General features: G+C 42.6%; 1 protein-coding gene across 1 annotated transcript in view; it reads left to right on the forward strand.

Annotated features, from left to right (window-relative positions):
* The first annotated feature begins 8282 nt into the window (after positions 1-8282).
* LOC142664645 (uncharacterized) overlaps positions 8283-24901 on the forward strand; it is a 38494-nt gene continuing 21875 nt past the window's right edge. The window contains exon 1 of the mRNA XM_075843836.1: positions 8283-8469. The gene's annotated coding sequence lies outside the window, so the exon portion shown is untranslated. The remainder of the gene's footprint in view (positions 8470-24901) is intronic.

The following is a 24901-nucleotide window of genomic DNA, read 5'->3' on the forward strand; positions in this document are numbered from 1 at the left end:
AGAGGACATTATAGGAGGAGATATAAGAGGAGAGGACTACAACTCCCAGCATGCCCAGACTGTTATTATGTGATATCAGAGGACATTATAGGAGGAGATATAAGAGGAGAGGACTACAACTCCCAGCATGTCCAGACTGTTATTATGTGATATCAGAGGAAATTACAGGAGGAGGTATAAGAAGAGAGGACTATAACTCCTAGCATGTCCAGACTGTTATTATGTGATATCAGAGGACATTACAGGAGGAGATATGAGGAGAGAGGACTACAACTCCCAGCATGTCCAGACTGTTATTATGTGATATCAAAGGACATTACAGGAGGAGATATAAGAGAAGAGGACTACAACTCCCAGCATGTCCAGGCTGTTATTATGGGATATCAGAGGACATTACAAGGAGGAGATATAAGAGGAAGGAGATAACTACAACTCCCAGCATGTCCAGACTGTTATTATGGGATATCAGAGGACATTACAGGAGGAGATATAAGAGAGAACTACAACTCCCAGCATGTTCAGGCTGTTATTATGTGATATCAGAGGACATTACAGGAGGAGATATGAGGAGCGAACTACAACTCCCAGCATGTCCAGGCTGTTATTATGTGATATCAGAGGACATTACAGGGAGGAGGTATAAGAGGAGAGGACTACAACTCCCAGCATGTCCAGACTGTTATTATGTGATAACAGAGGACATTACAGGAGGAGGTATAAGATAGAACTACAACTCCCAGCATGTCCAGGCTTTTATTTTGTGATATCAGAGGACATTACAGGAGGAGATATAAGAGGAGAGGACTACAACTCCCAGCATGTCCAGGCTGTTATTATGCAATATCAGAGAACATTACAGGGAGGAGATATAAGAGGAGAGAACTACAACTCCCAGCATGTCCAGGCTGTTGTTATGGGATATCAGAGGACATTACAGGAGCAGATATGAGGAGATAACTACAACTCCCAGCATGTCCAAACTGTTATTATGTGATATCAGAGGACATTACAGGAGGAGATATAAGAGGAGAGAACTACAACTCCCAGCATGTCCAGACTGTTATTATGTGATATCAGAGGACGTTACAGAAAGAGGTATTTGAGGAGAGAACTACAACTCCCAGCATGTCCAGACTGTTATTATGGTATATCAGAGGACATTACAGGAGGAGATATGAGAGAACTACAACTCCCAGCATGTCCAGGCTCTTATTATGGGATATCAGAGGACATTACAGGAGGAGATATAAGAGGAGATAACTACAACTCCCAGCATGTCCAGACTGTTATTATGTGATATAAGAGGACATTACAGGGAGGAGATATAAGAGGAGAGGACTACAACTCCCAGCATGTCCAGACTGTTATGTTATATCAGAGGACATTACAGGGGGAGATATAAGAGGAGAGAACTACAACTCCCAGCATGTCCACACTGTTATTATGTGATATCAGAGGACATTACAGGGAAGAGATATAAGAGGAGAGGACTACAACTCCCAGCATGTCCAGACTGTTATTATGGGATAACAGAGGACATTACAGGGAGGCGGTATAAGAAGAGAGAACTACAACTCCCAGCATGTCCAGGCTGTTATTATGTGATATCAGAGGACATAACAGGTGTTATAAGAGGAGAGAACTACAACTCCCAGCATGTCCAGACTGTTATTATGGGATATCAGAGGACATTACAGGAGGAGATATGAGGAAAGAACTACAACTCCCAGCATGTCCAGGCTGTTATTATGTGATATCTGAGGACATTACAGGAGGAGATATAAGAGGAGAGAACTACAACTCCCAGCATGTCCAGGCTGTTATTATGTGATATCAGAGAACATTATAGGAGGAGATATAAGAGGAGAGGACTACAACTCCCAGCATGCCCAGACTGTTATTATGTGATATCAGAGGACATTACAGGAGGAGATATAAGAGGAGAGAACTACAACTCCCAGCATGTCCAGGCTGTTATTATGGGATATCAGACGACATTGCAGGAGGAGGTATAAGAGGAGAGAACTACAACTCCTAGCACGTTCAGGCTGGTTTTATGGGATATCAGAGGACATTACAGGGAAGAGGTATAAGTGGAGAGGACTACAACTCCCAGCATGTCCACACAGTTATTATGTGATATCAGAGGACATTACAGGGAAGAGATATAAGAGAGGACTACAACTCCTAGCATGTCCAGACTGTTATTATGGGATATCAGAGGACATTACAGGAGGAGGTATAAGGGGAGAGAACTACAACTCCTAGCATGTCCAGACTGTTATTATGGGATATCAGAGGACATTACAGGAGGAGGTATAAGAGGAGAGAACTACAACTCTTAGCATGTCCAGACTGTTATTATGGGATATCAGAGGACATTACAGGAGGAGATATAAGAGTAGAGAACTACAACTCCCAGCATGTCCAGACTGTTATTATGTTATATCAGAGGACATTACAGGGGGAGATATAAGAGGAGAGAACTACAACTCCCAGCATGTCCAGGCTGTTATTATGGGATATCAGAGGACATTACAGAGAAGAGATATAAGAGGAGAGGACTACAACTCCCAGCATGTCCAGACTGTTATTATGTGATATCAGAGGACATGACAGGAGGAGGTATAAGAGAAGAGAACTACAACTCCCAGCATTTCCAGGCTGTTATTATGTGATATCAGAGGACATTACAGGGAGGAGGTATAAGAGGAGAGAACTGCAACTCCCAGCATGTCCAGATTGTTATTATGTGATATCAGAGGACATTACAGGGAGGGGGTAGAAGAGGAGAGAACTACAACTCCCAGCATGTCCAGACTGTTATTATGTGATATCAGAGGACATTACAGGGAGGAGGTATAAGAGGAGAGGACTACAACTCCCAGCTTGTCCAGGCTGTTATTATGTGATATCAGAGGACATTACAGAGAAGAGATATAAGAGGAGAGGACTACAACTCCCAGCATGTCCAGACTGTTATTATGGGATATCTGAGGACATTACAGGAGGAGATATAAGAGGAGAGAACTACAACTCCCAGCATGTCCAGGCTGTTATTATGTGATATCAGAGGACATTACAGGAGGAGGTATAAGAGGAGAGAACTACAACTCCTAGCACGTTCAGGCTGGTTTTATGGGATATCAGAGGACATTACAGGGAAGAGGTATAAGTGGAGAGGACTACAACTCCCAGCATGTCCACACAGTTATTATGTGATATCAGAGGACATTACAGGGAAGAGATATAAGAGAGGACTACAACTCCCAGCATTTCCAGACTGTTATTATGGGATATCAGAGGCCATTACAGGAGTTATAAGAGGAGAGAACTACAACTCCTAGCATGTCCAGACTGTTATTATGGGATATCAGAGGACATTACAGGAGGAGGTATAAGAGGAGAGAACTACAACTCCTAGCATGTCCAGACTGTTATTATGGGATATCAGAGGACATTACAGGAGGAGATATAAGAGTAGAGAACTACAACTCCCAGCATGTCCAGACTGTTATTATGTTATATCAGAGGACATTACAGGGGGAGATATAAGAGGAGAGAACTACAACTCCCAGCATGTCCACACTGTTATTATGGGATATAAGAGGACATTACAGGAGGAGATATAAGAGGAGAGGACTACAACTCCCAACATCTCCAGACTGTTATTATAGGATATCAGAGGACATTACAGGAGGAGGTATGAGGAGAGAACTACAACTCCCAGCATGTCCAGGCTGTTATTATGTGATATCAGAGGACATTACAGAGAAGAGATATAAGAGGAGAGGACTACAACTCCAAGCATGTCCAGACTGTTATTATGGGATAACAGAGGACATTACAGGGAGGCGGAATAAGAAGAGAGAACTACAACTCCCAGCATGTCCAGGCTGTTATTATGTGATATCAGAGGACATAACAGGAGTTATAAGAGGAGAGAACTACAACTCCCAGCATGTCCAGACTGTTATTATGGGATATCAGAGGACATAACAGGAGTTATAAGAGGAGAGAACTACAACTCCCAGCATGTCCAGACTGTTATTATGGGATATCAGAGGACATTACAGGAGGAGATATGAGGAAAGAACTACAACTCCCAGCATGTCCAGGCTGTTATTATGTGATATCTGAGGACATCACAGGGAGGAGGTATAAGAGGACTACAACTCCCAGCATGTCCAGGCTGTTATTATGTGATATCAGAGGACATTACAGGGAGGAGGTATAAGAGGACTACAACTCCCAGCATGTCCAGACTGTTATTATGTGATATCAGAGGACATTACAGGAGGAGATATAAGAGGAGAGGACTACAACTCCCAGCATGTCCAGGCTGTTATTATGCAATATCAGAGAACATTACAGGGAGGAGATATAAGAAGAGAGAACTACAACTCCCAGCATGTCCAGGCTGTTGTTATGGGATATCAGAGGACATTACAGGAGGAGATATGAGGAGATAACTACAACTCCCAGCATGTCCAAACTGTTATTATGTGATATCAGAGGACATTACAGGAGGAGATATAAGAGGAGAGAACTACAACTCCCAGCATGTCCAGACTGTTATTATGTGATATCAGAGGACGTTACAGAAAGAGGTATTTGAGGAGAGAACTACAACTCCCAGCATGTCCAGACTGTTATTATGGTATATCAGAGGACATTACAGGAGGAGATATGAGAGAACTACAACTCCCAGCATGTCCAGGCTCTTATTATGGGATATCAGAGGACATTATAGGGGGGAGGTATAAGAGGAGAGAACTACAACTCCCAGAATGTCCAGACTGTTATTATGGGATATCAGAGGACATTATAGGAGGAGATATAAGAGGAGAGGACTACAACTCCCAGCATGCCCAGACTGTTATTATGTGATATCAGAGGACATTATAGGAGGAGATATAAGAGGAGAGGACTACAACTCCCAGCATGTCCAGACTGTTATTATGTGATATCAGAGGAAATTACAGGAGGAGGTATAAGAAGAGAGGACTATAACTCCTAGCATGTCCAGACTGTTATTATGTGATATCAGAGGACATTACAGGAGGAGATATGAGGAGAGAGGACTACAACTCCCAGCATGTCCAGACTGTTATTATGTGATATCAAAGGACATTACAGGAGGAGATATAAGAGAAGAGGACTACAACTCCCAGCATGTCCAGGCTGTTATTATGGGATATCAGAGGACATTACAGGAGGAGATATAAGAGAGAACTACAACTCCCAGCATGTTCAGGCTGTTATTATGTGATATCAGAGGACATTACAGGAGGAGATATGAGGAGCGAACTACAACTCCCAGCATGTCCAGGCTGTTATTATGTGATATCAGAGGACATTACAGGGAGGAGGTATAAGAGGAGAGGACTACAACTCCCAGCATGTCCAGACTGTTATTATGTGATAACAGAGGACATTACAGGAGGAGGTATAAGATAGAACTACAACTCCCAGCATGTCCAGGCTTTTATTTTGTGATATCAGAGGACATTACAGGAGGAGATATAAGAGGAGAGGACTACAACTCCCAGCATGTCCAGGCTGTTATTATGCAATATCAGAGAACATTACAGGGAGGAGATATAAGAGGAGAGAACTACAACTCCCAGCATGTCCAGGCTGTTGTTATGGGATATCAGAGGACATTACAGGAGCAGATATGAGGAGATAACTACAACTCCCAGCATGTCCAAACTGTTATTATGTGATATCAGAGGACATTACAGGAGGAGATATAAGAGGAGAGAACTACAACTCCCAGCATGTCCAGACTGTTATTATGTGATATCAGAGGACGTTACAGAAAGAGGTATTTGAGGAGAGAACTACAACTCCCAGCATGTCCAGACTGTTATTATGGTATATCAGAGGACATTACAGGAGGAGATATGAGAGAACTACAACTCCCAGCATGTCCAGGCTCTTATTATGGGATATCAGAGGACATTACAGGAGGAGATATAAGAGGAGATAACTACAACTCCCAGCATGTCCAGACTGTTATTATGTGATATAAGAGGACATTACAGGGAGGAGATATAAGAGGAGAGGACTACAACTCCCAGCATGTCCAGACTGTTATGTTATATCAGAGGACATTACAGGGGGAGATATAAGAGGAGAGAACTACAACTCCCAGCATGTCCACACTGTTATTATGTGATATCAGAGGACATTACAGGGAAGAGATATAAGAGGAGAGGACTACAACTCCCAGCATGTCCAGACTGTTATTATGGGATAACAGAGGACATTACAGGGAGGCGGTATAAGAAGAGAGAACTACAACTCCCAGCATGTCCAGGCTGTTATTATGTGATATCAGAGGACATAACAGGAGTTATAAGAGGAGAGAACTACAACTCCCAGCATGTCCAGACTGTTATTATGGGATATCAGAGGACATTACAGGAGGAGATATGAGGAAAGAACTACAACTCCCAGCATGTCCAGGCTGTTATTATGTGATATCTGAGGACATTACAGGAGGAGATATAAGAGGAGAGAACTACAACTCCCAGCATGTCCAGGCTGTTATTATGTGATATCAGAGAACATTATAGGAGGAGATATAAGAGGAGAGGACTACAACTCCCAGCATGCCCAGACTGTTATTATGTGATATCAGAGGACATTACAGGAGGAGATATAAGAGGAGAGAACTACAACTCCCAGCATGTCCAGGCTGTTATTATGGGATATCAGACGACATTGCAGGAGGAGGTATAAGAGGAGAGAACTACAACTCCTAGCACGTTCAGGCTGGTTTTATGGGATATCAGAGGACATTACAGGGAAGAGGTATAAGTGGAGAGGACTACAACTCCCAGCATGTCCACACAGTTATTATGTGATATCAGAGGACATTACAGGGAAGAGATATAAGAGAGGACTACAACTCCTAGCATGTCCAGACTGTTATTATGGGATATCAGAGGACATTACAGGAGGAGGTATAAGGGGAGAGAACTACAACTCCTAGCATGTCCAGACTGTTATTATGGGATATCAGAGGACATTACAGGAGGAGGTATAAGAGGAGAGAACTACAACTCTTAGCATGTCCAGACTGTTATTATGGGATATCAGAGGACATTACAGGAGGAGATATAAGAGTAGAGAACTACAACTCCCAGCATGTCCAGACTGTTATTATGTTATATCAGAGGACATTACAGGGGGAGATATAAGAGGAGAGAACTACAACTCCCAGCATGTCCACACTGGTATTATGGGATATCAGAGGACATTACAGGAGGAGATATAAGAGGAGAGAACTGCAATTCCCAGCATGTCCAGGCTGTTATTATGGGATATCAGAGGACATTACAGAGAAGAGATATAAGAGGAGAGGACTACAACTCCCAGCATGTCCAGACTGTTATTATGTGATATCAGAGGACATGACAGGAGGAGGTATAAGAGAAGAGAACTACAACTCCCAGCATTTCCAGGCTGTTATTATGTGATATCAGAGGACATTACAGGGAGGAGGTATAAGAGGAGAGAACTACAACTCCCAGCATGTCCAGACTGTTATTATGTGATATCAGAGGACATTACAGGGAGGGGGTAGAAGAGGAGAGAACTACAACTCCCAGCATGTCCAGACTGTTATTATGTGATATCAGAGGACATTACAGGGAGGAGGTATAAGAGGAGAGGACTACAACTCCCAGCTTGTCCAGGCTGTTATTATGTGATATCAGAGGACATTTCAGGAGGAGATATGAGGAGACAACTACAACTCCCAGCATGTCCAGGCTGTTATTATGTGATATCAGAGGACATTTCAGGGAGGAGGTATAAGAGGAGAGAACTACAACTCCCAGCATGTCCAGGCTGTTATTATGGGATATAACATCATGTGATCATCATCTCTTCTCCACACAGCACAGGAGCCCCGTTCCCTCCCGTCATAACACGTGATCAACATCACAGGTCCGTCATCCCCCATGTCTCCTCCCCACTGATCAGCGACGCCCCTAAAACATTTGTCACATGCTGGTGACGTCACCACAGGTCCTTTAGCCACAACCCATTATATTTCGCACGGCTTAGCTCAGATCTCTCCTGCACTGGTCACATGATCCCCATCACCCCTCATGTCACGTGATCATCATCACAGGTCCTTCACCTCTTCTCTGCACTTCTAAGTCACGCCCCCTGATGCAGCGGTCACGTGAATTTGGTATCACAGGTCCTTCATGCATTTCTCCTCCTCTCATAGGCTCCGCCCCTCCTGCTTCCGGTCACGTGGAGGTGACTTCATCACATGTCCTTCAGCTATTGCCGTGTATGAGTTAGAGAGCAGCGCTGGTCGGGTGTTCTCTCTGTTATCAGTCACCCCTGTATGAGTGTGTATGCAGAGAGCTGTCAATCATTGAGTGATCCCGCCCACTGGACTCCCGGCCGGGATTTAACCCCTCCAGCGCCGGCCTCTTTGGGGTAAGTTGTTATTTCTGGTCTTTGTAGTGGTCGGATGTTGCGTGGGACGAGTCGTATTTTGTAATGACGTAATATTAGGTTCACGACCTCCCAACTTTCACATAGCGTAAAGACGGACAACCGATGCGGTGCGCGTAAGCCACACCTCTAATCCAGCCCAATCTCCGCCCATACACACCCGATTCACCCCACACAGTATAATGTCCCCATATCTGCCCCCATACAGTATAGTGCCCCATACAGTATAATGCCCCATACAGTATAATGCCCCATACAGTATAATGTCCCCATACAGTATAATGTCCCCTTACAGTATAATGTCCCCATACAGTATAATGCCCCATACAGTATAATGTCCCCATACAGTATAATGTCCCCTTACAGTATAATGCCCCATACAGTATAATGTCCCCATACAGTGTAATGCCTCCATACAGTATAATGCCCCCATACAGTGTAATGCCTCCATACAGTATAATGCCTCCATACAGTATAATGCCCCCATGCAGTATAATGCCCCCATACAGTATAATGCCCCCATACAGTATAATGCCCCCATACAGTATAATGCCCCATACAGTATAATGTCCCCATACAGTATAATGTCCCCTTACAGTATAATGCCCCATACAGTATAATGCCCCCATACAGTATAATGCTACCATACAGTATAATGCCCCCATACAGTATAATGCCCCCATACAGTATAATGTCCCCATACAGTATAATGTCCCCATACAGTATAATGTCCCCATACAGTATAATGCCCCCATACGGTATAATGTCCCCATACAGTAAAATGTCCCCATACAGTATAATGTCCCCATACAGTATAATGCCCCCATACAGTATAATGCCCCCATACAGTATAATGCTCCCTTACAGTATAATGTCCCATACAGTATAATGTCCCCATACAGTATAATGCCCCCATACAGTATAATGACCCCATACAGTATAATGCCCCCATACAGTATAATGCCCCCATACAGTATAATGTCCCCATACAGTATAATGTCCCCATACAGTATAATGCCCCCATACGGTATAATGTCCCCATACAGTATAATGACCCCATACAGTATAATGCCCCCATACAGTATAATGTCCCCATACAGTATAATGTCCCCATACAGTATAATGCCCCCATACGGTATAATGTCCCCATACAGTAAAATGTCCCCATACAGTATAATGCCCCCATACAGTATAATGCCCCCATACAGTATAATGCCCCCATACAGTATAATGCCCCCATACAGTATAATGCCCCCGTACAGTATAATGCCCCCGTACAGTATAATGCCCCATACAGTATAATGCCCCATACAGTATAATGCCCCATACAGTATAATGCCCCATACAGTATAATACCCCCGTACAGTATAATGCCCCCATACAGTATAATGCTAACATACAGTATAATGCCCCATACAGTATAATGCCCCCATACAGTATAATGCCCCCATACAGTATAATGTCCCATACAGTATAATGTCCCATACAGTGTAATGCCCCCATACAGTATACTGCCTCCATACAGTATAATGTCCCCATACAGTATAATGCCCCCATACAGTATAATGCCCCCATACAGTATAATGTCCCATACAGTGTAATGCCCCCATACAGTATAATGCCTCCATACAGTATAATGTCCCCATACAGTATAATGCCTCCATACAGTATAATGCCCCCATACAGTATAATGCCCCCATACAGTGTAATGTCCCCATACAGTATAATGCTCCATACAGTATAATGCCCCCATACAGTATAATGCCCCCATACAGTATAATGTCCCATACAGTATAATGTCCCATACAGTGTAATGCCCCCATACAGTATACTGCCTCCATACAGTATAATGTCCCCATACAGTATAATGCCCCCATACAGTATAATGCCCCCATACAGTATAATGCCCCCATACAGTATAATGCCCCCATACAGTATAATGCCCCCATACAGTATAATGCCCCCGTACAGTATAATGCCCCCGTACAGTATAATGCCCCATACAGTATAATGCCCCATACAGTATAATGCCCCATACAGTATAATGCCCCATACAGTATAATACCCCCGTACAGTATAATGCCCCCATACAGTATAATGCTAACATACAGTATAATGCCCCATACAGTATAATGCCCCCATACAGTATAATGCCCCCATACAGTATAATGTCCCATACAGTGTAATGCCCCCATACAGTATACTGCCTCCATACAGTATAATGTCCCCATACAGTATAATGCCCCCATACAGTATAATGCCCCCATACAGTATAATGTCCCATACAGTGTAATGCCCCCATACAGTATAATGCCTCCATACAGTATAATGTCCCCATACAGTATAATGCCTCCATACAGTATAATGCCCCCATACAGTATAATGCCCCCATACAGTGTAATGTCCCCATACAGTATAATGCTCCCATACAGTATAATGCCCCATACAGTATAATGCCCCATACAGTATAATGCCCCCATGCAGTATAATGCCCCCATACAGTATAATGCCCCCATACAGTATAATGCCCCCATACAGTATAATGCCCCATACAGTATAATGTCCCCATACAGTATAATGTCCCCATACAGTATAATGCCCCCATACAGTACAATGTCCCCATACAGTATAATGCCCCCCATACAGTATAATGCCCCCATACAGTATAATGTCCCCATACAGTATAATGCCCCATACAGTATAATGCCCCATACAGTATAATGCTTCTATACAGTATAATGCCACCATACAGTATAATGTCCCCATACAGTACAATGTCCCCCATACAGTATAATGTCCCCATACAGTATAATGCCCCCATACAGTACAATGCCCCCCATACAGTATAATACCCCATACAGTATAATGCCTCCATACAGTATAACACCATACAGTATAATGCCCCCATACAGTATAATGTCCCCATACAGTATAATGCCCCCATACAGTATAATGCCCCCATACAGTATAATGTCCCCATACAGTATAATGCCCCCATACAGTATAATACCCCATACAGTATAATGCCTCCATACAGTATAACACCATACAGTATAATGTCCCCATACAGTATAATGTCCCCATACAGTATAATGCCCCCATACAGTATAATGCCCCCATACAGTATAATGTCCCCATACAGTATAATGCCCCCATACAGTATAATGCCCCCATACAGTATAATGTCCCCATACAGTATAATGTCCCCATACAGTATAATGCCCCATACAGTATAATGCCCCATACAGTGTAATGCCCCTATACAGTGTAATGCCTCCATACAGTGTAATGCCTCCATACAGTATAATGCCCCCATACAGTATAATGCCCCTATACAGTATAATGCCCCCATACAGTGTAATGCCCCCATACAGTGTAATGTCCCCATACAGTATAATGTCCCCATACAGTATAATGTCCCCATACAGTATAATGTCCCCATACAGTATAATGTCCCCATATAGTATAATGCCCCCATACAGTATAATGCCTCCATTCAGTATAATGTCCCCATACAGTATAATGCCTCCATACAGTATAATGCCTCCATACAGTATAATGCCTCCATACAGTATAATGCCCCCATACAGTATAATGCCCCCATACAGTATAATGCCCCCCCATACAGTATAATGCCCCCATACAGTATAATGCCCTATACAGTATAATGCCTCCATATAGTATAATGCCCCATGCAGTATAATGCCCCCCATACAGTATAATGCCCCCCATACAGTATAATGCCCCCATACAGTATAATGCCCCCATACAGTATAATGCCTCCATACAGTATAATGCCTCCATACAGTATAATGTCCCCATACAGTATAATGCCTCCATACAGTATAATGCCCCCATACAGTATAATGCCCCCATACAGTATAATGCCCCCATACAGTATAATGCCCCCATACAGTGTAATACCCCCATACAGTGTAATGCCCCCATACAGTATAATGCCCCCATACAGTATAATGTCCCCATACAGTATAATGCCCCCATACAGTATAATGCCCCCATACAGTATAATGTCCCCATACAGTATAATGTCCCCATACAGTATAATGCCCCATACAGTATAATGCCCCATACAGTGTAATGCCCCTATACAGTGTAATGCCTCCATACAGTGTAATGCCTCCATACAGTATAATGCCCCCATACAGTATAATGCCCCTATACAGTATAATGCCCCCATACAGTGTAATGCCCCCATACAGTGTAATGTCCCCATACAGTGTAATGTCCCCATACAGTATAATGTCCCCATACAGTATAATGTCCCCATACAGTATAATGTCCCCATACAGTATAATGTCCCCATATAGTATAATGCCCCCATACAGTATAATGCCTCCATTCAGTATAATGTCCCCATACAGTATAATGCCTCCATACAGTATAATGCCTCCATACAGTATAATGCCTCCATACAGTATAATGCCCCCATACAGTATAATGCCCCCATACAGTATAATGCCCCCCCATACAGTATAATGCCCCCATACAGTATAATGCCCTATACAGTATAATGCCTCCATATAGTATAATGCCCCATGCAGTATAATGCCCCCCATACAGTATAATGCCCCCCATACAGTATAATGCCCCCATACAGTATAATGCCCCCATACAGTATAATGCCTCCATACAGTATAATGCCTCCATACAGTATAATGTCCCCATACAGTATAATGCCTCCATACAGTATAATGCCCCCATACAGTATAATGCCTCCATACAGTATAATGCCCCCATACAGTATAATGCCCCCATACAGTATAATGCCCCCATACAGTATAATGCCCCCATACAGTATAATGCCCCCATACAGTATAATGCCCCCATACAGTATAATGCCCCCATACAGTATAATGCCCCATACAGTATAATGCCCCCATACAGTATAATGCCCCCATACAGTATAATGCCCCCATACAGTGCTGGGACCACTATTATTCAACTTATTCATTAATGATATAGAGGATGGGATTAATAGCACTATTTCTATTTTTGCAGATGACACCAAGCTATGCAATATAGTTCAGACTATGGAAGATGTTCATGAATTACAGGCAGATTTAAACAAACTAAGTGTTTGGGCGTCCACTTGGCAGATGAAGTTTAATGTAGATAAATGTAAAGTTATGCATCTGGGTACCAACAACCTGCATGCATCATATGTCCTAGGGGGCGCTACACTGGCGGATTCACTTGTTGAGAAGGATCTGGGTGTACTTGTAAATCATAAACTCAATAACAGCATGCAGTGTCAATCAGCTGCTTCAAAGGCCAGCAGGATATTGTCGTGTATTAAAAGAGGCATGGACTCGCGGGACAGGGATGTAATATTACCACTTTACAAAGCATTAGTGAGGCCTCATCTAGAATATGCAGTCCAGTTCTGGGCTCCAGTTCATAGAAAGGATGCCCTGGAGTTGGAAAAAATACAAAGAAGAGCAACGAAGCTAATAAGGGGCATGGAGAATTTAAGTTATGAGGAAAGATTGAAAGAATTAAACCTATTTAGCCTTGAAAAAAGACGACTAAGGGGGGACATGATTAACTTATATAAATATATTAATGGCACATACAAAAAATATGGTGAAATCCTGTTCCATGTAAAACCCCCTCAAAAAACAAGGGGGCACTCCCTCCGTCTGGAGAAAAAAAGGTTCAACCTGCAGAGGCGACAAGGCTTCTTTACAGTGAGAACTGTGAATCTATGGAATAGCCGAGCGCAGGAGCCGTCACAGCAGGGACAGGAGACACCGCAGGAGCCGTCACAGCAGGGACAGGAGATGGGTTTAAAAAAGGGTTAGATAATTTCCTAGAACAAAAAAATATGATCTCCTATGTGTAGAAATTTTTCCTTCCCTTTTCCCATCCCTTGGTTGAACTTGATGGACATGTGTCTTTTTTCAGCCGTACTAACTATGTAACTATGTAACAGTATAATGCCCCCATACAGTATAATGTCCCCATACAGTGTAATGCCCCCATACAGTATAATGCCCCCATACAGTGTAATGTCCCCATACAGTGTAATGTCCCCATACAGTATAATGTCCCCATATAGTATAATGCCCCCATACAGTATAATGCCTCCATACAGTATAATGTCCCCATACAGTATAATGCCCCCATGCAGTATAATGTCCCCATACAGTATAATGCCTCCATACAGTATAATGCCCCCATACAGTATAATGCCTCCATACAGTATAATGCCCCCATACAGCATAATGTCACCATACAGCATAATGCCCCCATACAGTATAATGCCCCCGTACAGTATAATGTCCCCATACAGTGTAATACCCCCATACAGTGAAATGCCCCCATACAGTGTAATGTCCCCATACAGTATAATGTCCCCATACAGTATAATGCTCCCATATAGTATAATGTCCCCATACAGTATAATGCCCCATGCAGTATAATGCCCCCATGCAGTATAATGCCCCCATACAGTATAATGCCCCCATACAGTATAATGCCCCCATACAGTATAATGCCCCATACAGTATAATGCCCCCATACAGTATAATGTCCCATACAGTATAATGTCCCCATACAGTATAATGTCCCCATACAGTATAATGCCCCCATACAGTATAATGCCCCCATACAGTATAATGCCCCCATACAGTATAATGTCCCCATACAGTATAATGTCCCCATACAGTATAATGTCCCCATACAGTATAATGTCCCCATACAGTATAATGCCCCCATACAGTACAATGCCCCCATACAGTACAATGCCCCCATACAGTATAATGCCCCCCATACAGTATAATGCCCCCATACAGTATAATGCCCCATACAGTATAATGCCTCTATACAGTATAATGCCACCATACAGTATAATGTCCCCATACAGTACAATGTCCCCCATACAGTACAATGTCCCCCATACAGTATAATGTCCCCATACAGTATAATGCCCCCATACAGTACAATGTCCCCATACAGTATAATGCCCCCATACAGTATAATACCCCATACAGTATAACGCTACCATACAGTATAATGCCCCCATACAGTATAATGTCCCCATACAGTATAATGCCCCCATACAGTATAATGCCCCCATACAGTATAATGTCCCCATACAGTATAATGCCCCCATACAGTATAATGTCCCCATACAGTATAATGTCCCCATACAGTATAATGCCCCATACAGTATAATGCCCCTATACAGTGTAATGCCTCCATACAGTATAATGCCCCCATACAGTATAATGCCCCATACAGTATAATGTCCCCATACAGTATAATGTCCCCATACAGTGTAATGCCCCATACAGTGTAATGTCCCCATACAGTATAATGTCCCCATATAGTATTATGCCCCCATACAGTATAATGCCTCCATACAGTATAATGTCCCCATACAGTATAATGTCCCCATACAGTATAATGCCTCCATACAGTATAATGTCCCCATACAGTATAATGCCTCCATACAGTATAATGCCCCCATACAGTGTAATGTCCCCATACAGTATAATGTCCCCATACAGTATAATGTCCCCATACAGTATAATGTCCCCATACAGTATAATGCTCCCATGCAGTATAATGCTCCCATGCAGTATAATGCCCCCATGCAGTATAATGCCCCCATGCAGTATAATGCCCCCATGCAGTATAATGCCCCCATGCAGTATAATGTCCCCATACAGTATAATGCCCCATACAGTATAATGCCCCCATACAGTATAATGCCCCCATACAGTATAATGCCCCATACATTATAATGTCCCCATACAGTATAATGTCCCCATACAGTATAATGCCCCCATACAGTACAATGTCCCCATACAGTATAATGCCCCCATACAGTATAATGCCCCCATACAGTATAATGTCCCCATACAGTATAATGCCCCATACAGTATAATGCCCCATACAGTATAATGCTTCTATACAGTATAATGCCACCATACAGTATAATGTCCCCATACAGTACAATGTCCCCCATACAGTATAATGCCCCCATACAGTATAATGCCCCCATACAGTACAATGCCCCCCATACAGTATAATACCCCATACAGTATAATGCCTCCATACAGTATAACACCATACAGTATAATGCCCCCATACAGTATAATGTCCCCATACAGTATAATGCCCCCATACAGTATAATGCCCCCATACAGTATAATGCCCCCATACAGTATAATGTCCCCATACAGTATAATGCCCCCATACAGTATAATGCCCCCATACAGTATAATGCCCCCATACAGTATAATGTCCCCATACAGTATAATGTCCCCATACAGTATAATGCCCCATACAGTATAATGCCCCATACAGTGTAATGCCCCTATACAGTGTAATGCCTCCATACAGTATAATGCCCCCATACAGTATAATGCCCCTATACAGTATAATGCCCCCATACAGTATAATGCCCCCATACAGTGTAATGTCCCCATACAGTATAATGTCCCCATACAGTATAATGTCCCCATATAGTATAATGCCCCCATACAGTATAATGCCTCCATACAGTATAATGCCTCCATACAGTATAATGCCTCCATACAGTATAATGCCCCCATACAGTATAATGCCCCCATACAGTATAATGTCCCCATACAGTATAATATCACCATACAGTATAATGTCCCCATGCAGTATAATGCCCCCATACAGTATAATGCTACCATACAGTATAATGCCCCCCCATACAGTATAATGCCCCCATACAGTATAATGCCCCCATACAGTATAATGCTACCATACAGTATAATGCCCCCCCATACAGTATAATGCCCCCATACAGTATAATGCCCTATACAGTATAATGCCTCCATATAGTATAATGCCCCATGCAGTATAATGCCCCCCATACAGTATAATGCCCCCCATACAGTATAATGCCCCCATACAGTATAATGCCCCCATACAGTATAATGCCTCCATACAGTATAATGTCCCCATACAGTATAATGCCTCCATACAGTATAATGCCCCCATACAGTATAATGCCCCCATACAGTATAATGCCCCCATACAGTATAATACCCCCATACAGTATAATGACCCCATACAGTATAATGCCCCCATACAGTATAATGCCCCCATACAGTATAATGCCCCCATACAGTATAATGCCCCATACAGTATAATGCCCCCTATACAGTATAATGCCCCCCATACAGTATAATGCCCCCATACAGTATAATGCCCCCATACAGTATAATGCCCCCATACAGTGCTGGGACCACTATTATTCAACTTATTCATTAATGATATAGAGGATGGGATTAATAGCACTATTTCTATTTTTGCAGATGACACCAAGCTATGCAATATAGTTCAGACTATGGAAGATGTTCATGAATTACAGGCAGATTTAAACAAACTAAGTGTTTGGGCGTCCACTTGGCAGATGAAGTTTAATGTAGATAAATGTAAAGTTATGCATCTGGGTACCAACAACCTGCATGCATCATATGTCCTAGGGGGCGCTACACTGGCGGAGTCACTTGTTGAGAAGGATCTGGGTGTACTTGTAAATCATAAACTCAATAACAGCATGCAATGTCAATCAGCTGCTTCAAAGGCCAGCAGGATATTGTCGTGTATTAAAAGAGGCATGGACTTGCGGGACAGGGAGGTAATATTACCACTTTACAAAGCATTAGTGAGGCCTCATCTAGAATATGCAGTCCAGTTCTGGGCTCCAGTTCATAGAAAGGATGCCCTGGAGTTGGAAAAAATACAAAGAAGAGCAACGAAGCTAATTAGGGGCATGGAGAATTTAAGTTATGAGGAAAGATTGAAAGAATTAAACCTATTTAGCCTTGAAAAAAGAAGACTAAGGGGGGACATGATTAACTTATATAAATATATTAATGGCACATACAAAAAATATGGTGAAATCCTGTTCCTTGTAAAACCCCCTCAAAAAACAAGGGGGCACTCCCTCCGTCTGGAGAAAAAAAGGTTCAACCTGCAGAGGCGACAAGGCTTCTTTACAGTGAGAACTGTGAATCTATGGAATAGCCGAGCGCAGGAGCCGTCACAGCAGGGACAGGAGATGGGTTTAAAAAAGGGTTAGATAATTTCCTAGAACAAAAAAATATGATCTCCTATGTGTAGAAATTTTTCCTTCCCTTTTCCCATCCCTTGGTTGAACTTGATGGACATGTGTCTTTTTTCAGCCGTACTAACTATGTAACTATGTAACAGTATAATGCCCCCATACAGTATAATGTCCCCATACAGTATAATGCCCCCATACAGTATAATGCCCCCATACAGTATCATGTCCCATACAGTATAATGCCCCCATACAGTATAATGCCCCATACAGTATAATGCCCCATACAGTATAATGTCCCCATACAGTATAATGTCCCCATACAGTATAATGTCCCCATACAGTATAATGTCCCCATACAGTATAATGTCCCCATACAGTATAATGTCCCCATACAGTATAATACCCCCATACAGTATAATACCCCCATACAGTATAATACCCCCATACAGTATAATGCCCCCATACAGTATAATGCCCACATACAGCATAATGCCCACATACAGCATAATGCCCCCATACAGCATAATGCCCCCATACAGCATAATGCCCCCATACAGCATAATGCCCCATACAGCATAATGCCCCATACAGTATAATGCCCCCATACAGTATAATGCCCCCATACAGTATAATGCCCCCATACAGTATAATGTCCCATACAGTATAATGTCCCCATACAGTATAATGTCCCCATACAGTATAATGCTAACATACAGTATAATGCCCCATACAGTATAATGCCCCATACAGTATATTGTCCCCATACAGTATATTGTCCCCATACAGTATAATGTCCCATACTGTATAATGTCCCCATACAGTATAATGTCCCCATACAGTATAATGCTCCCATACAGTATAATGTCCCCATACAGTATAATGCCCCATACAGTATAATGCCCCCATGCAGTATAATGTCCCCATACAGTATAATGCCCCCATACAGTATAATGCCCCCATACAGTATAATGCCCCCATACAGTATAATGTCCCCATACAGTATAATGTCCCCATACAGTATAATGTCCCCATACAGTATAATGTCCCCATACAGTACAATGCCCCCATACAGTACAATGCCCCCCATACAGTATAATGCCCCCATACAGTATAATGCCCCCATACAGTATAATGCCCCCATACAGTATAATGCCCCATACAGTATAATGCCACCATACAGTACAATGTCCCCCATACAGTACAATGTCCCCCATACAGTACAATGTCCCCCATACAGTATAATGTCCCCATACAGTATAATGCCCCCATACAGTACAATGTCCCCATACAGTATAATGCCCCCCATACAGTATAATACCCCATACAGTATAACGCTACCATACAGTATAATGCCCCCATACAGTATAATGCCCCCATACAGTGTAATGCCCCATACAGTATAATGTCCCCATACAGTATAATGCCCCATACAGTATAATGTCCCTATACAGTGTAATGCCTCCATACAGTATAATGCCCCCATACAGTATAATGCCCCCATACAGTGTAATGTCCCCATACAGTGTAATGTCCCCATACAGTATAATGTCCCCATACAGTATTATGCCCCCATACAGTATAATGCCTCCATACAGTATAATGTCCCCATACAGTATAATGTCCCCATACAGTATAATGTCCCCATACAGTATAATGTCCCCATACAGTATAATGCCTCCATACAGTGTAATGCCTCCATACAGTATAATGCCCCCATACAGTGTAATGCCCCCATACAGTGTAATGCCCCCATACAGTATAATGTCCCCATACAGTATAATGTCCCCATACAGTATAATGCCCCATACAGTATAATGCCCCCATGCAGTATAATGCCCCCATGCAGTATAATGTCCCCATACAGTATAATGCCCCCATACAGTATAATGCCCCCATACAGTATAATGTCCCCATACAGTATAATGTCCCCATACAGTATAATGTCCCCATACAGTATAATGCCCCCATACAGTACAATGCCCCCATACAGTACAATGTCCCCATACAGTATAATCCCCCCCATACAGTATAATGCCCCCATACAGTATAATGCCCCCATACAGTATAATGCCCCCATACAGTATAATGTCCCCATACAGTATAATGCCCCATACAGTATAATGCTTCTATACAGTATAATGCCACCATACAGTATAATGTCCCCATACAGTACAATGTCCCCCATACAGTATAATGTCCCCATACAGTATAATGCCCCCATACAGTACAATGCCCCCATACAGTATAATACCCCATACAGTATAATGCCTCCATACAGTATAACACCATACAGTATAATGTCCCCATACAGTATAATGTCCCCATACAGTATAATGCCCCCATACAGTATAATGCCCCCATACAGTATAATGCCCCCATACAGTATAATGTCCCCATACAGTATAATGTCCCCATACAGTATAATGCCCCCATACAGTATAATGTCCCCATACAGTATAATGCCCCATACAGTATAATGCCCCATACAGTGTAATGCCCCTATACAGTGTAATGCCCCCATACAGTATAATGCCCCCATACAGTATAATGCCCCCATACAGTATAATGCCCTTATACAGTATAATGCCCCTATACAGTGTAATGTCCCCATACAGTATAATGTCCCCATACAGTATAATGTCCCCATACAGTATAATGCCCCCATACAGTATAATGCCCCCATACAGTATAATGCCTCCATACAGTATAATGCCTCCATACAGTATAATGTCCCCATACAGTATAATGCCCCCATACAGTATAATGCCCCCATACAGTATAATGCCCCCATACAGTATAATGCCCCCATACAGTATAATGCCCCCCATACAGTATAATGCCCCCATACAGTATAATGCCCTATACAGTATAATGCCTCCATATAGTATAATGCCCCATACAGTATAATGCCCCCCATACAGTATAATGCCCCCCATACAGTATAATGCCCCCATACAGTATAATGCCCCATACAGTATAATGCTTCTATACAGTATAATGCCACCATACAGTACAATGTCCCCCATACAGTACAATGTCCCCCATACAGTACAATGTCCCCCATACAGTTCAATGTCCCCCATACAGTATAATGTCCCCATACAGTACAATGTCCCCATACAGTATAATGCCCCCCATACAGTATAATACCCCATACAGTATAACGCTACCATACAGTATAATGCCCCCATACAGTATAATGTCCCCATACAGTATAATGCCCCCATACAGTATAATGCCCCCATACAGTATAATGCCCCCATACAGTATAATGTCCCCATACAGTATAATGCCCCCATACAGTACAATGTCCCCATACAGTATAATGCCCCCCATACAGTATAATGCCCCCATACAGTATAATGCCCCCATACAGTATAATGCCCCCATACAGTATAATGCCCCCATACAGTATAATGCCCCATACAGTATAATGCTTCTATACAGTATAATGCCACCATACAGTACAATGTCCCCCATACAGTACAATGTCCCCCATACAGTACAATGTCCCCCATACAGTATAATGTCCCCATACAGTATAATGCCCCCATACAGTACAATGTCCCCATACAGTATAATGCCCCCCATACAGTATAATACCCCATACAGTATAACGCTACCATACAGTATAATGCCCCCATACAGTATAATGTCCCCATACAGTATAATGCCCCCATACAGTATAATGCCCCCATACAGTATAATGCCCCCATACAGTATAATGCCCCCATACAGTATAATGTCCCCATACAGTATAATGGCCCCATACAGTATAATGGCCCCATACAGTATAATGCCCCCATACAGTATAATGCCCCCATACAGTATAATGCCCCCATACAGTATAATGCCCCCATACAGTATAATGTCCCCATACAGTGTAATGCCCCATACAGTGTAATGCCCCATACAGTATAATGTCCCCATACAGTATAATGCCCCATACAGTATAATGTCCCTATACAGTGTAATGCCTCCATACAGTATAATGCCCCCATACAGTATAATGCCCCCATACAGTGTAATGTCCCCATACAGTGTAATGTCCCCATACAGTATAATGTCCCCATACAGTATTATGCCCCCATACAGTATAATGTCCCCATACAGTATAATGTCCCCATACAGTATAATGTCCCCATACAGTATAATGTCCCCATACAGTATAATGCCTCCATACAGTATAATGCCTCCATACAGTATAATGCCCCCATACAGTGTAATGCCCCCATACAGTGTAATGTCCCCATACAGTATAATGTCCCCATACAGTATAATGCTCCCATACAGTATAATGTCCCCATACAGTATAATGCCCCATACAGTATAATGCCCCCATGCAGTATAATGTCCCCATACAGTATAATGCCCCCATACAGTATAATGCCCCCATACAGTATAATGCCCCCATACAGTATAATGCCCCATACAGTATAATGCCCCATACAGTATAATGTCCCCATACAGTATAATGTCCCCATACAGTATAATGCCCCCATACAGTACAATGCCCCCATACAGTACAATGCCCCCATACAGTACAATGCCCCCATACAGTACAATGCCCCCCATACAGTATAATGCCCCCATACAGTATAATGCCCCCATACAGTATAATGTCCCCATACAGTATAATGCTTCTATACAGTATAATGCCACCATACAGTATAATGTCCCCATACAGTACAATGTCCCCCATACAGTATAATGCCCCCATACAGTACAATGCCCCCCATACAGTATAATACCCCATACAGTATAATGCCTCCATACAGTATAACACCATACAGTATAATGCCCCCATACAGTATAATGCCCCCATACAGTATAATGCCCCCATACAGTATAATGCCCCCATACAGTATAATGCCCCCATACAGTATAATGCCCCCATACAGTATAATGGCCCCATACAGTATAATGCCCCATACAGTGTAATGCCCCTATACAGTGTAATGCCTCCATACAGTATAATGCCCCCATACAGTATAATGCCCCTATACAGTATAATGCCCCTATACAGTGTAATGTCCCCATACAGTATAATGTCCCCATACAGTATAATGTCCCCATATAGTATAATGCCCCCATACAGTATAATGCCTCCATACAGTATAATGCCCCCATACAGTATAATGTCCCCATACAGTATAATGCCCCATACAGTATAATGTCCCCATACAGTATAATGTCCCCATACAGTATAATGTCCCCATACAGTATAATGTCCCCATACAGTATAATGTCCCCATACAGTATAATGCCCCCATACAGTATAATGCCCCCCCATACAGTATAATGCCCCCATACAGTATAATGCCTCCATACAGTATAATGCCCCCCATACAGTATAATGCCCCCCATACAGTATAATGCCCCCCATACAGTATAATGCCCCCATACAGTATAATGCCCCCATACAGTATAATGCCCCCATACAGTATAATGCCCCCATGCAGTATAATGCCCCCCATACAGTATAATGCCCCCCATACAGTATAATGCCCCCCATACAGTATAATGCCCCCATACAGTATAATGCCCCCATACAGTATAATGCCTCCATACAGTATAATGTCCCCATACAGTATAATGCCTCCATACAGTATAATGCCCCCATACAGTATAATGCCCCCATACAGTATAATACCCCCATACAGTATAATGACCCCATACAGTATAATGCCCCCATACAGTATAATGCCCCCATACAGTATAATGCCCCCATACAGTATAATGCCCCATACAGTATAATGCCCCCTATACAGTATAATGCCCCCCATACAGTATAATGCCCCCATACAGTATAATGCCCCCATACAGTATAATGCCCCCATACAGTGCTGGGACCACTATTATTCAACTTATTCATTAATGATATAGAGGATGGGATTAATAGCACTATTTCTATTTTTGCAGATGACACCAAGCTATGCAATATAGTTCAGACTATGGAAGATGTTCATGAATTACAGGCAGATTTAAACAAACTAAGTGTTTGGGCGTCCACTTGGCAGATGAAGTTTAATGTAGATAAATGTAAAGTTATGCATCTGGGTACCAACAACCTGCATGCATCATATGTCCTAGGGGGCGCTACACTGGCGGAGTCACTTGTTGAGAAGGATCTGGGTGTACTTGTAAATCATAAACTCAATAACAGCATGCAATGTCAATCAGCTGCTTCAAAGGCCAGCAGGATATTGTCGTGTATTAAAAGAGGCATGGACTCGCGGGACAGGGATGTAATATTACCACTTTACAAAGCATTAGTGAGGCCTCATCTAGAATATGCAGTCCAGTTCTGGGCTCCAGTTCATAGAAAGGATGCCCTGGAGT

Source organism: Rhinoderma darwinii, chromosome 1 (genome assembly GCF_050947455.1).
Source record: "Rhinoderma darwinii isolate aRhiDar2 chromosome 1, aRhiDar2.hap1, whole genome shotgun sequence".
In the NCBI taxonomy this organism is placed as follows: Eukaryota; Metazoa; Chordata; class Amphibia; order Anura; family Rhinodermatidae; genus Rhinoderma; species Rhinoderma darwinii.